Source organism: Cyanistes caeruleus, chromosome 6 (genome assembly GCF_971803275.1).
Source record: "Cyanistes caeruleus chromosome 6, bCyaCae1.hap1.1, whole genome shotgun sequence".
Classification (NCBI taxonomy): domain Eukaryota; kingdom Metazoa; phylum Chordata; class Aves; order Passeriformes; family Paridae; genus Cyanistes; species Cyanistes caeruleus.
Window position 1 is genome coordinate 49593824 of NC_141706.1, and position 12634 is coordinate 49606457.

General features: G+C 36.4%; 2 long non-coding RNA genes across 2 annotated transcripts; one reads left to right on the top strand and one right to left on the bottom strand.

The window, feature by feature from the left end:
- Nucleotides 1–1409: 1409 nt before the first annotated feature.
- On the bottom strand, nt 1410–6277 carry LOC147652674 (uncharacterized). Its single transcript, XR_015288210.1, has 3 exons — nt 6207–6277; nt 2779–2867; nt 1410–1498 (listed from the first exon to the last, which is right to left on the bottom strand). It is a non-coding gene; the product is annotated as an uncharacterized LOC147652674 (long non-coding RNA).
- On the top strand, nt 1498–11477 carry LOC147652675 (uncharacterized). Its single transcript, XR_015288211.1, has 2 exons — nt 1498–1746; nt 9148–11477. It is a non-coding gene; the product is annotated as an uncharacterized LOC147652675 (long non-coding RNA).
- The last annotated feature ends 1157 nt before the right edge of the window (nt 11478–12634 follow it).

The following is a 12634-nucleotide window of genomic DNA, read 5'->3' on the forward strand; positions in this document are numbered from 1 at the left end:
GGGAGGGAGGGAGGGAGGGAGGGAGGGAGGGAGGGAGGGAGGGAGGGAGGGAGGGAGGGAGGGAGGGAGGGAGGACATTAGAGAAAATTAGTCGTTAGATAATTATTTTTTTTTTTGTGCTAAATAATCATGCTGGAAACTGAACTTTTTTAACAGTGTTAATATTTTGCATAGTAGAACTATGAGTGACACAGGATAAATAAAAGTGTTTGAATAAGTTTCATGCCAGCTATACTTTATTTTGAGCTGGGTGATTGAACTGGTATAGAGCTTTTTACCTTTGTCCAAGAATAAGCATAAATTCTTTAGGTGGCTGTTAGCAGCATACATTTATCAATTATGACAAATCATTAGCTTTCATAAAAATAACAGTGGAATGAAAGTGCTCCTTGACTATAGCTGGGAATAAGAAATAGCCTGAAGGCATCCTGAGCTTTACATATATTGACATTAGATTGTAATTGTCTTTTATTGTGAGACATTATTTAATCTGATATAAAATCTGATCTATCATTCAGATTTTTATAATATCTGATATAGTTATTCTTGTTCATAATGCTCTGGGGAAATAATATGCTAACCTGGACCTTGATAACAGTTTTGGATAATGACATTGGAAAGGTGGTCATGGTTATCTTGAACAGGTAGGAACGTGACCCTATGCAAATACTGCTTTTTCATCAAAAACAAGTAAATAAGGGGAACAAAGGCAGTTAAGGCCCAAGCTGCCCCTGCAGCTATTCCTGAGTATAGTTGGATTTTCTGTCAAAAGACTGAGTTTGGTTTTGTTCAACCAGATTTACTGTGTGATGAATTCCTAGGTAGCACAGCCACAGGACACTTGGAAAAGCACTAAACAAAGCACAAGGAAGAAGTGAGAAACCAACAACCAGAATAAGGTTTTTCTAGTGTTTCAACTGTGGCCTCACATGCTGCACTGAAAGAAAGGAACTGAACTAAAAATCAGTCTGTACCAGCTCACAAGAATCAGTATTCAAAAAAAGACCCATAAACTTCTAATGTGAAGGAGGAAGAGTAGGTAGGAATGGAAGAGGCAAATGTGTGTGATTTATAAGTCATTCACTGTTTGATACAATCTGGTTTTGGGGAAGAAGGGAAAAAACCTGCTGGTTAAGGGAAGAAAAAAAGCTTGAGAAGAGAAAAAAGAAAGCATTCTGGACCAGAAAATTTCAAATTTTCTGTAACAGTTTATTTTCTGATTTCCAATCTTGCCATGCTTTAATGTACACTGTCCTTTAATGAATCATGTACTTCTTTTGTCTCATTAGTGTCATGCCAGTCATTCAAAGGAGCGTTAAGTTGACAGATACTCTAGCTCAGAAGTTTATACAGTGTCATGCTTGTACTCCTCTTACTTGCAGAGCAATTTATAGCTGTCTTTCATGATCTCTGGAAGTGAGAAAAGTCATGGCTAAGATGTCACCAGCTTTTAACAGGCGTTCCAAACCCTTAAGTGTTGAAGTCATCCATATTTCACCTAAAATATAGAATATTTGCAGTCACTTTAAGGTCATTCTGCAATCTAGGAATGCATTAGGAGTTGTATGGCATATTTAACAGTTTCTTATTTGTCTATTATTTTGAAGATTCCTGACTTTTTTTCTTATTCCCTGTTTCTTCTGAAAAAAACCCAAAACAACTGACTCTGTGAGAATGTGTATAATTCCAATCTCATCAGGAAATGGACTGGAATATCTTCAAAACACTATTTCCTTGACTTTGAGAGTAAGTTTTTATTTTCATATTTTATAGACCTATTAAAGTAACCTATTAATAAATCAGAAAAAATTCTTTTTATGTTATACATTAACAATTCCTTGAACAAAACATTATCCCTTAAATAATGAAAATTCAATGAGTTTACATAAAACATAAATTGAAGAACAATACTTGTTTTTTTTTTTTATTATTTTTAACTGAGGATCTAACCAGTGAGGACCTAAGAAGTGACCAAATAGCTGTGGTGCTTATATAGTAAAAGAGGATTGTGAAATTCTGGAAGAATGTTTTAAGCAGAGCCAGGTTAATACTAATTGCATTTTACAAGGCACTTGTTCAGAATTCTACATACAGTTGTGGTCACCTATTTTCAAGAAAGGTTTATATGATAAAGGAACAGGTGTAGGAAACAGCTATTATGGTAATTAGGGGAATGCAATATTTATCTGAGAAGAGAGATTTAGAACTTTGCTTACACAGTCTCAGCTAAAAAATAAATTAAAATGAATTTGGTGTTGTTTAATTCATTCAGATGTGAAGGGGTAGATGTGAAGGAAGGAATAGAACTACTTAAACCTAAAAGTCAGTACGGATGCCTGACCAAAGTATATAAGAGACTCAAGTACAAAGTTAGAATTGGAAGTTAGAAGATCTCTAACCAGCTGTAACTGCAAAGGTCTTTCAAACTTGGCAGCAGATAAAAGATGTTTTAAGATTCAGGTGCTGCAGGAGTAAATTTTGTAATTGATTTTTTGTTCATTATCAGTGAATATGGGATATTAGTGGTTACATCGGCTATTATGGAAGTTCATGTTTAAGACACAAAGGACTGGATCGATGTTTGTGATTTTCCCTGTCTTAATCTAATCCAAATGCAGGAGGAGGGGGGCAGCTGTTCTGGTTTAGCAAATTCTCAGCTACTATGAACATGGGAACGATGACCTTGAAAAACTCTGCAATCTTTCTGTGTGACAACATAACTACCACACTTGGTGTTTTACATTTACTTAGAGGTTAGATTTACTTTAGTAAGCTTACTGGAAAATGTTGATTATGGGTCCTGTGGGGATGCAGATATTCTTGGACAACCTATAACTACTCAAAGGCTGGCTGCAATTATAGGACGACTGAAACAAAAAAAAAATAATTGGAGCTATCCAATACTATTTCCCATCATCTTTGCCACTTCAGACCTTCATAGGAGAAACTGATGCTTAGTCTTACAATCCCCAAGTACTAATTTATTAAATTTTCACATCCTGGCCAATACTTGATTCAACACTACAACAATACTGCCATAAAAATATATTAAACAAATTTTATATGAAGAGATTTGCTACACAAATGGGGTTTTTCCTATGATATTTTCTGCCACTTGATTAACTACACATAGTCATTTTCCTCTGCAAAGTTTCAAAACTATTGTATTAAGCATTGCTTTATGAATTATGTGATGCTTTTTAGATATTGGTAGACTTGGTGTTGCAATTATTTATCTTTTTTTTATTTTTTTTATTTTTTTTTTAATGCATGTAAGTATCAGAATTTAGTCTTTTCTTGACCCCACTAATTTTCATAACATTTATGACTGAACTCTGCAATTTGAATAAATGGCTTCCTAATATTTTGGTGTTTTTCTGAAAGGGTGGAGGCAGAAAGGTTTTCTCTATATTCAGAAAAAGAGTTACATTTGAATGCCTGAGGAACATATTTGATTTTGCTCTTCCACTGTTCAGGAATTGTGGTGAAAATGGATTTTTAAAGCTGATAGTGTAGTTATCAGGTGGTGATACTGTGGCACTTTAAATGAGAAATATAATAAATATTTTACTTAAGTTAATGTCACAGAACTTCTCACAGATTTAAAAGTATTATTCTGAAGCAGGATCTTAAAATGTAGATTTTATGACTCATAAAAATAATTGTAACTATAAAAAAACTTAGATATATAAGAAACTCATGGTTTAACCCCACCCCACAACTGAGAATCACACAGCTGATATATTTTATGACTTAAATATTTTCATGAAAGACTTTTGCCTATTATAGCAGAACTGTATCACGAAAGCTGCAAAGAATACCACCACATTGAATAGGCCTTCCAAGTGAGGCCCCACAGCGTTCACTGAGGATAAGATAATGTAACAAATCTGGGAAGGGGACCTTCCCAAAGCACAAGCCTAACTCCTTCAGGAGGAGATGACAGCCCCAGGGCGACCAGCTGCCAGGCTCGCACAGACCCTCGCACCCAGGGGTGGGGGGATGGAGGCTTTGAGTGTGTGTTAGAAAACCTCTGGTCAGAGGCAGTGATTGCCCATCCTCTGGTGTGCAGTGGAGCCCAGCTGTGGGGCCCTTCACCTGGGGAAAGCTTATTCACAGCGGGGAAAAGCTTATCCACAGCACAAGGGGTGACACGGCCCATCAAAGGCTCCCCAGAGCGGTCCCCAGACCCTACACCAGGGCACTGCAGCACGATGCAACGCACCCTCAGGGTGCCAGGGACAGTGCCAAACTGTCCCGCTGCAAGGGGGGACCCGTGGGCATTGGGCCAAATGTATATTGACCCACGGAATTCTGTACTCTTGGCGTGTGGCAGCGTGGCACTGCGTGTGACAGCAGCAGTGGGGAACCCTTGCCAGAAAGAAAACCAGATGGAGGGGAGCAATGAGACATCCTTGAGACCCTCAGATGGGTGAGATGCTTCACCTAACTCCTGCCACTCACAACCTGTTCTCCAGCCCCCACACACACTTCTTTTCCGATCTCCTTCTTTCTTTCTTTCTTTCTTGCTTTCTTTTCCTCTGCCTCTTTTATTAGTAAATAAAATGCCTCAATTTTTTGGCACCAGCATTTAACCTTGTTTGGTTTTAATATCATTTTTGTGTATATTTTGAATCTTCAAAATTCTTTCTGGTTTATACTCAGAGATTTAGCTTTCTTTGCTTTTCTGAAATCAGAAAAATCAGATTGTAACAATGTTGAAGAAAATCAGAAGAGAAGAAGTGAGAAAACTCATGGGTCAGGATAAGGACAGTTTAACAATAAAGCAAAAGTCATGCACACAAAGCAATACAAGGAATTCATTCACCACTTCCCAGATTCTGCCCTAATAAGAGAAAATGGACTGAACAAACGTGTCTCTGAGCTATTTTACTGCTTGGCATTTAAAGCTGGCTCTGTAAAACTGTTTGTTTAGAGTTCTGATGACCATGTTGGTAACTGTTCCAGATTCTTATGCCATTCTCAGATTCCTTGTTCTGTTTCTATTTTTAACTCTTCACCTCTGTGGTTCTTAGCAATTACTGAAAGTGAACTATTCACCTTGTCTGGAAGGAGATGTAAGTAAGCATCTCATAAGAAAGTGAAGTTGTGCTTGTGAGACGCTACCTCTAATTCTGAATTTGCCAGGAGAAGTTTCCTTGCAAGACACAGCACCATGGGTGTTTTTATTTACTAGGTTTTTCAATTCTAAGATGTCCTTACTTGCCATTGAATAACAGTGATGAAATTGTTATATCAAAACCTACATTAAAGCCATTGTGAATGAACACTGAAGAAAAAAAAAGTCCAATGCTTTTATCTTTTCATACTTCCATAAAGTCTTGTACAAGATATTGGTGTTTTTAAGCTTATATTCTTAACATTTTTTTATATGCAATTCTTAAGCTGCTTTTAGTGAGGAATATAATGTAAAAGACTATGGTTATGTTTCTCAGGAGAGAAGAGACCTAGGCTTGCTTTTCTGTAGTGAGATACAACATTTGAACCTGTCCACACATCCAAAATATTGTCCTGTTTATCTGATTGCATCAAAATCTTGTGATTGGTCCTAGAAATCTATTTGGCTGACCTCTGGATAACCAGTTTTTTCATTAAACTATATTAAATACTCTGGGCTGGGAGAGAAATAGAAATGTTAAACTTAATTAGCAAAGCATGTTACTAATACTCCTGTAATAAGTGCAGCAGGTCTGAGCCATTGAATATTAATTTCTTATACTAAGTTCAGTCAGAGGCAAAATCTGTGATGTTACCTACATTGGTTACTGCTTGAAGTGCATTTTCTAAAATTTCAGAGTAACCACCCTGAATATAGCATCCATTCTGTTCTTTGCCTTCCGCCTTTCAACATACCTTCACAACCCTAAGTAGACAACAATGTCAATTAGGGGATATTTGACCCTGTAGTGTCACAATATTTTTATTGCATTTTGGGGCAGGAGTGTTTAGTTTGAAATTTTGACAGTTAATGACAGAGAAAAAAGTTTGATCAGTGATTTTCAAACTTCCATTAAAAAAACTCTTTTGGATACTTGATTGCATTATGGCTGTGGGAATACAGAACTCTGGGCTGCTAAAAACATCCAGTCCTTGTGAAATTAATTAAACAACTTTTTTGTGATGAATTCTTTGCTTCAATGGCTTTAAGAAGAGCAGCTTCTCAGCCACCAGTTTACATCACTCACCTCCACAAATTTGCAATGAAATACTGGCTGGCACAGGCTTGGGAAACAAAACCAGTAGCTAGATAAACAGTTTCATAAGCCATCCTGATACCATAAAGTTATGAAGAAAACACAAGACGGTGTAATTTTTCAGAGATTAATATCAGCAAGCAGTTGTGATTACCAATGATAACCATTTGTCAAAATTACAAAACACAGCCACGCAGAGAAAACAACAGAAATTAATTGCTCAGTTTGGAAGAGGTAGCACACCTGGTGCTCTCCTCGGTGTCTCTGGAGGTAGCAGACATCATAACACATTCCAGACATCTGTGTGCATGTGAGGTGCCATGACCAGTGTTATGACACAATGCAGGGGATCTCTCGGTAAGGGTTGATTAAGGCTGTGGCTTCACAAAGAGATGGGGGGCATGGGGGCACATTTCCCCCAGTTACATGGCAATACTTCTTTCTTCTTCCTACACACCTAGTTTATACTAGCTGAGGATTTAGAGATGCCTTTCTAGCCACCCTGATAACTGCTTTAAATTTTTCCTTTCTGAAAAGGAAAATGATGTTGATAAGAGAGTAATATCCTTCAACAACAGATCTGACAGATAGTCAATACTCAAAAGAAGAAACATTATCCAGCTAATAACCTATTAATCTTAATCTATATCCCACAGTGAAAACTAAAGTTGCAACTACCTTCAGTGTTAGGCACTTAAATAATAAAATTAAAGGTTTTCCTGGTGGAACTCTGAGCTAAGGGTTACTGTTCTGGCAAAATAATGATAAAGTCATGCAGAATTAGCAAATGGGCAGCATATCCTAAAAAAATATCATCCCAGTCCTATCCCGGAGTTCATGTGAAACACCTAGATCTGCCCATCAAAATAAGCCACATAAATCATAGTAATAGATCAATGGAACTACGCATTTAAAAAGAAGTTAAATAAACAAATAAAAAAGCAACAAACCCCCCAGCCCTGTATTGTGCATTACATAGACTGTGCTAGACTGCAGGTCTGGAGGGGAAGAGATGTTTCAGAGTACCCATCAGAAGTCATCTGCACCTTTTGTCTCCTTTTTTCCCCTTTTGCAGATTTTGCTCACCTGTTTCCTTTCTCATAGCTATTTTGGTTCTTCTATCTCATTTGTACTTTTGGTGGCCTAATCTCTAAGGCAGAGCTCCATTCCTCTAGCTGGTGTTAGCAGCATCAGCTCATGTGCAGCAATTCCAATTACTTCAGAGTTATCTCCAGGGAGGAAAGGACTATTACACTGCACTCTGAAATTCAAAGTGCACATATCACCAATAGCCTGAACAGTCCAGAAAGAGTAGTTACAAACACTCAGTCTGGACATTTTCAGCCACAATTTGCAATCCTGAATCACAGACTGCTATTGGTTTTGTTATCAGAACAAGAAGAAATGAAAGGATGATATCCCTTGGAAAGAGCTTCTTTCTGATGCATTTGCTTTAGAAAGAAAAAAAAAATATTGTGCAAATGTAAAAAGATGTGTGTTTTTTCTTTAATTTTTCTTTTTAACATTTAAATTGTTTCCAAGAAAGTAGTCAATAATTTAAATTTATTAAATATTTAATTTTCTAGTTCAGTCAGCTGTACAACTAAAGATGCAGAACATCACAATTAGTCTCATATTAAGATAGGGTTTTAAAATTTCCATAATATGAATCTTCCAGTAAAGCAATTTTGATTTTTATATACGTTTTTATGCCTCCTTCATTCCCTTTCTTATTTCCTTCCCTTCTCAGTCCCTCACCCTCTCTCTTTCTCCTTCCCTTTATTTCCCATGAAGAAAGCAGCTGAGGAAGTTGTGACTCAGAACCTTTTTAGAAATCCAATCTTTGACTCTGTTAAAGGTCCCTATTGAGTTTTTGTTGAACTCCTTAATTGTCTGGTTGCTTATGAAATCACTGACTGTGTTTTTGTGAATAATGAATACATAACTGAATTCTTTAAAGCTTTACTTTCTTGGTGATTAAGCCTTTTTCTCCTCTTGAATGTCACAGCAGGGGAGTAAACTTCAACTGAGAACATGCTTTTTTTTTTTTTTCTTTTCTTAAATGTACCTTCAGAGTAAAATAAAGATTAACTTTTTTTAGCTGACTTCACAAAAATTATACCTATTCATTTGAGAAATCCCAGCTTCATGATCAGAATGAAGTCAAGCCAATCCTCCCTTAGGTACACATTACAATTTCACTCATCTCTTTTCTGCAATTATTAATCATAATTAATTTTTCTTGTAAAGCTCAGGGCTGCTACACGTGCTGTAACTAATAACAGAAGCATTATAGAAGTGTAATACCAAAAAAACTTAAAGAGAAGTTTATGTTTGACATGTGTGGGGGATCAGGAAGAACAGTGGGCAGCCACCCTTGCAGAGAATTGTTTTGAAATATATTAAGTTCCCCTCTTTTTGGAAACCTGGCCTGAGGAATGACAGATATGAATGCTTTGGAATGCTACATACTTTCCTTTTTGTCTCCTAGCATAGCTGAGACAAGCCTGAAGTTTTTCTTTTTGTCTATCCATTGGATTACATTATTGCTCCCTGTGCCACTTCAGGAAATCAATTATTTAACAGTAGAATCTAGGTAAGAGGCTAACTTACATTTTAGGAGCAGAAGGAGATAGAAACCAGGAAACATGGGAAAAAAACAAAGAAAATAACATTTCTATGGTATGTGCAAAAAGAAGCAGATTCTGAGTTGGACAATATGGGAAATATGAGATATCTGGATTACTGTACCTTACACAAAAATAGAGGATGTGGGCTGAAAACATGCAAAAAATGTGGAGATATACACAGTCACATGGTACAGAATGAAACATGTTCATTTGGCTGAAAATATCCCAGATAGGTCATGGTTTATTGATGTCATATTTCCAGCTTGCTTTCTTGTTTTTCAGGCTATTTTTTTTTCCACCAGGAACTACTCATCTGTGGTGTGTATAAGTGCATTGTAGAGTATACTGAGCTAACTTCAAAGATGTGCTGCACTTAGAACCGACCTGAGCTGACCTGTGTGATCTGGGAGGACTGAGAGCTGTCCATGTCCATCTTGTTTGGGCACAGTCACTGAGAGCACAATGTGTCTACAGAGTTATGTTTACAGCACAAAAAGCACAAAATAAAGGAATTTAACATCAGATTCTGCAATAAATTACTCGCATTTAAAGCTTATTAAATATCAAAGCTTTTGGTAATTATGATTAGTAAATGTGCACAACTTGGAAGAAACACGAAGAATGAAAAAAAAGAAAACCTGCTTGAAATGCACAGTAAAAATAAATCTCTGCCACTACATTTTTGTCAGTAACATACTATATATTCTTTACTACTGTTTGAGGTTAGCTTTTTTCTTCATTTCTTTTGTTTTTAACAATTAAAATTGCCTAACATTAGTACTGGAATTTAATTTAATAATGCACCTAGGAATCTTTGCAGAAAACATGATTAATTTCATTAATGTCTTAAGAAATTAAGAGAGTCCCCAGTGAAGCTTTGACCTTGGAGTAAAATCTATGTCTAAATGCCACTGAAGTGGTGAAGTGCCTCCACCTGTGGCTGCCCACAGCTTGGCAAAGAGGAGCCAGAATTCCGGTGTTATATAACACAACTGGAACAAAGCAGGAAAAGCAGCTCAGAAGAGGAGTGTTGACCCCAGGCTTCCACGAGTTCCCTGGACTGACAGCAGCATCCCTCTACATCCATTTATACCCTTCCTTCTCCTGAAACAGCAGCTTCTCTGAGGGGGCTGCTGATGTGGAGTGGGAAGGGTGGATCTATGAATGGACTGTGCTGTCAAAGGCATCACAGTTTCACTCTGCCTGTTCCTCTAAGTGCATGGAAATGCTAAAATTAGAATTTAGCCGCTTTCAGCTCTGCTGCATGAGGAGCGTGGGATGGTCTTAATTTTGGAGCTCCATTACTCATAGAAAATATTTCTGGATCTAGAAGTGCCCAGTTCTCGTGTATTTTTGCTGTTTTACTGAACATATTTTCTGATGAAGTGTGGAGGTAAAAAAGACTAAGACAAACAAGCAGGTTGAGCAAGGCAATTTGGTTTTATTTGTCCCTACAAAGTAAATTACAGTTACCCTTTCAACAAGTTATATTAACACATAGTGGAGAAAATGCATGTGTAGAAAGATAGGGACAACATTTAAGGTAAAAAGGATGGAGCTGCTGCAGGAAAATCAAGTTGCAGTGACCACTATTCAGCAAGAGGAATCAGGTAGATCCTGAAAGACCCTTTCTCAAACACAAGTAGAATCTGAAATAGATAGTATAATACAGTTTAATTTACAGGCACCATTGGAGCTTTTGTGAAAAGTCACTTTCTGTGTTGTACTGTTATGAAACCAATGTTACCAAAAGCTTCTGCAATTGTTAATGGACAATAAAACAGTAGAAGAGTATTATGAATAAAAATTAAAATACTGGAAATAAAATATCATTTAAAAATACAATGAAAGAACAGCTAGAAGATAAGATGTCTCAGCGCTTCATTTTGGAAAGGACAATGAAACAGTCTGAAATGGACAATGGAAGGGCTAATATTGATGCTGGAGGCATGTAGATTAGGTTTTCATGGTCTGCTATTCTGCCCCTGAAGCTTTATTTCAGATTATCCTCTAGCTCAGATTCTCCTTGTTTATATATGTATATAAACATATATAAATGATATGCAATATCCATAAATGCAAATACAGTTCCCTCTACAAGCATTTCTTCTTTTAAAAGTTGTATGAGTCTATTTCTGCTTTCTAATGTGGGACAAAATGAGGGTCCAAACAGTATTTGATTGTGCAACCCAGTCCTATTGTTAAGTGTCTCTAGGGTCTGCAGTCGTGTTCTTGCAGGACTATTTGGACTGATATTACACTGGCTGTATCTCAGATTGAAGATTTATAATCAAAGACATGACTGTTCTCCATGAAGTAGACATTGGAAAATTTTGATTTTATAAATAATTTGTTAATTTACCCCTATGTGTTACTCATCATTAAATGTTAGTTTCCATGCAGATTTTCCTGATGATATCACAAACCTTGAATGTGTTTTTGCCCATTATTAGGTTTTTTGCTGCCACAATAAATTGATCCACAGGTAAACTGTTTCATTTTTGTGGGTTATTTCATTGTAATCAGGATTCTTGCTGGAAAGTGACGTTTTGGGTAATAAATTCAGGTTATAAAAAGTCCTCTTTTCCTCTTTTTTTTTTTTTTTTTTTTTTTTTTTTTTTTTTTTTTTTGGTACCGAATACATTATTTGAAAGGTCAAATAAGTAAGTGTGGTAAAGTGGTAAAGCAGACTCAGACTAGAAAATCTAAAATATTTTTTGGAAAATCCATGAATATTTAAGCTGATTTAGGGAATGCCATCTTAGCTACTTCATCATTTTCTACTCCTGATGATGTTATTAAACAAAGTTTATTGAAGTCAGTTATTAAAAGCTGGGTGTAACATGAGGGGAAAGAAATGTCTGAGGACACTCCACTTGCAACCAGTGTAAGGCTTCCTCTTTGCTCTGCAGGCATCAGAAGAAAGTTGATTTTTTGAGCAATGTTGCTTCCATCCTTTCTCACTAGAGAAAAGAGTGAACAACATCCAGTTGTCTCTCACACCCATTATTACTTTGAGGCAGAGGTGCATGATAAAAGCTTGATACAGAAGATGTTCCCATACACTCAATATAAATGATAGATTTTTGAAAAATGTTTTGTCTCTTCAAACTTGAACTTAAGCACTCACAAAATAGAAATGAAAAACAAAACAAAATAAAGCTATCTCTGAATAGCTACAGGAAAGACAAAGTCTCTAATGCACAGGCTTAATATGTGTAGTACAGACTCTATTCTGCTCACAGCTTAACTGAGAATGCATCCTAAAGCAGTTTCAATACAGTTAATTTGCCATTTTCATCTTAGTAAGAAATAGAGATGTTTTTCTCTTTGGTATCTGTAGTATATATGGAGGCAGATATGATCCATATTAAAATGGTAAACCTCTTATACAAGATCCGAAAATGCCCTGTTCAAATCTTCTGTGGTAAGGTGTCAGGTGTCATGGAAAGCCATCAAGTCTATTAGACTGAAGAACCTAGATGTTTTAAAAGATAAAATTTTATTCAGTATCAAGACAATGTCCCAAATACCTCAATCCTTTTTCCCATCAGGGACAAAATATGTTTGCATTGATATGCTTCCTCTCTAGTTCTGCCCATTTCACTTAAACAGTTATCAATCTAATCCTGTCAAAGTCTTAATGTAAAATGCAGTATACTTCATAAGCTCAACATAATTTGTCATTGTTAATTGTGAGTTTCTTTTCACTGAAGTTTCATGTTTGCTGGGGAAATAAGTTTGGATTTTCTTTCTTTTTTTAATAATGAACACTGTCTTTTTGAATGA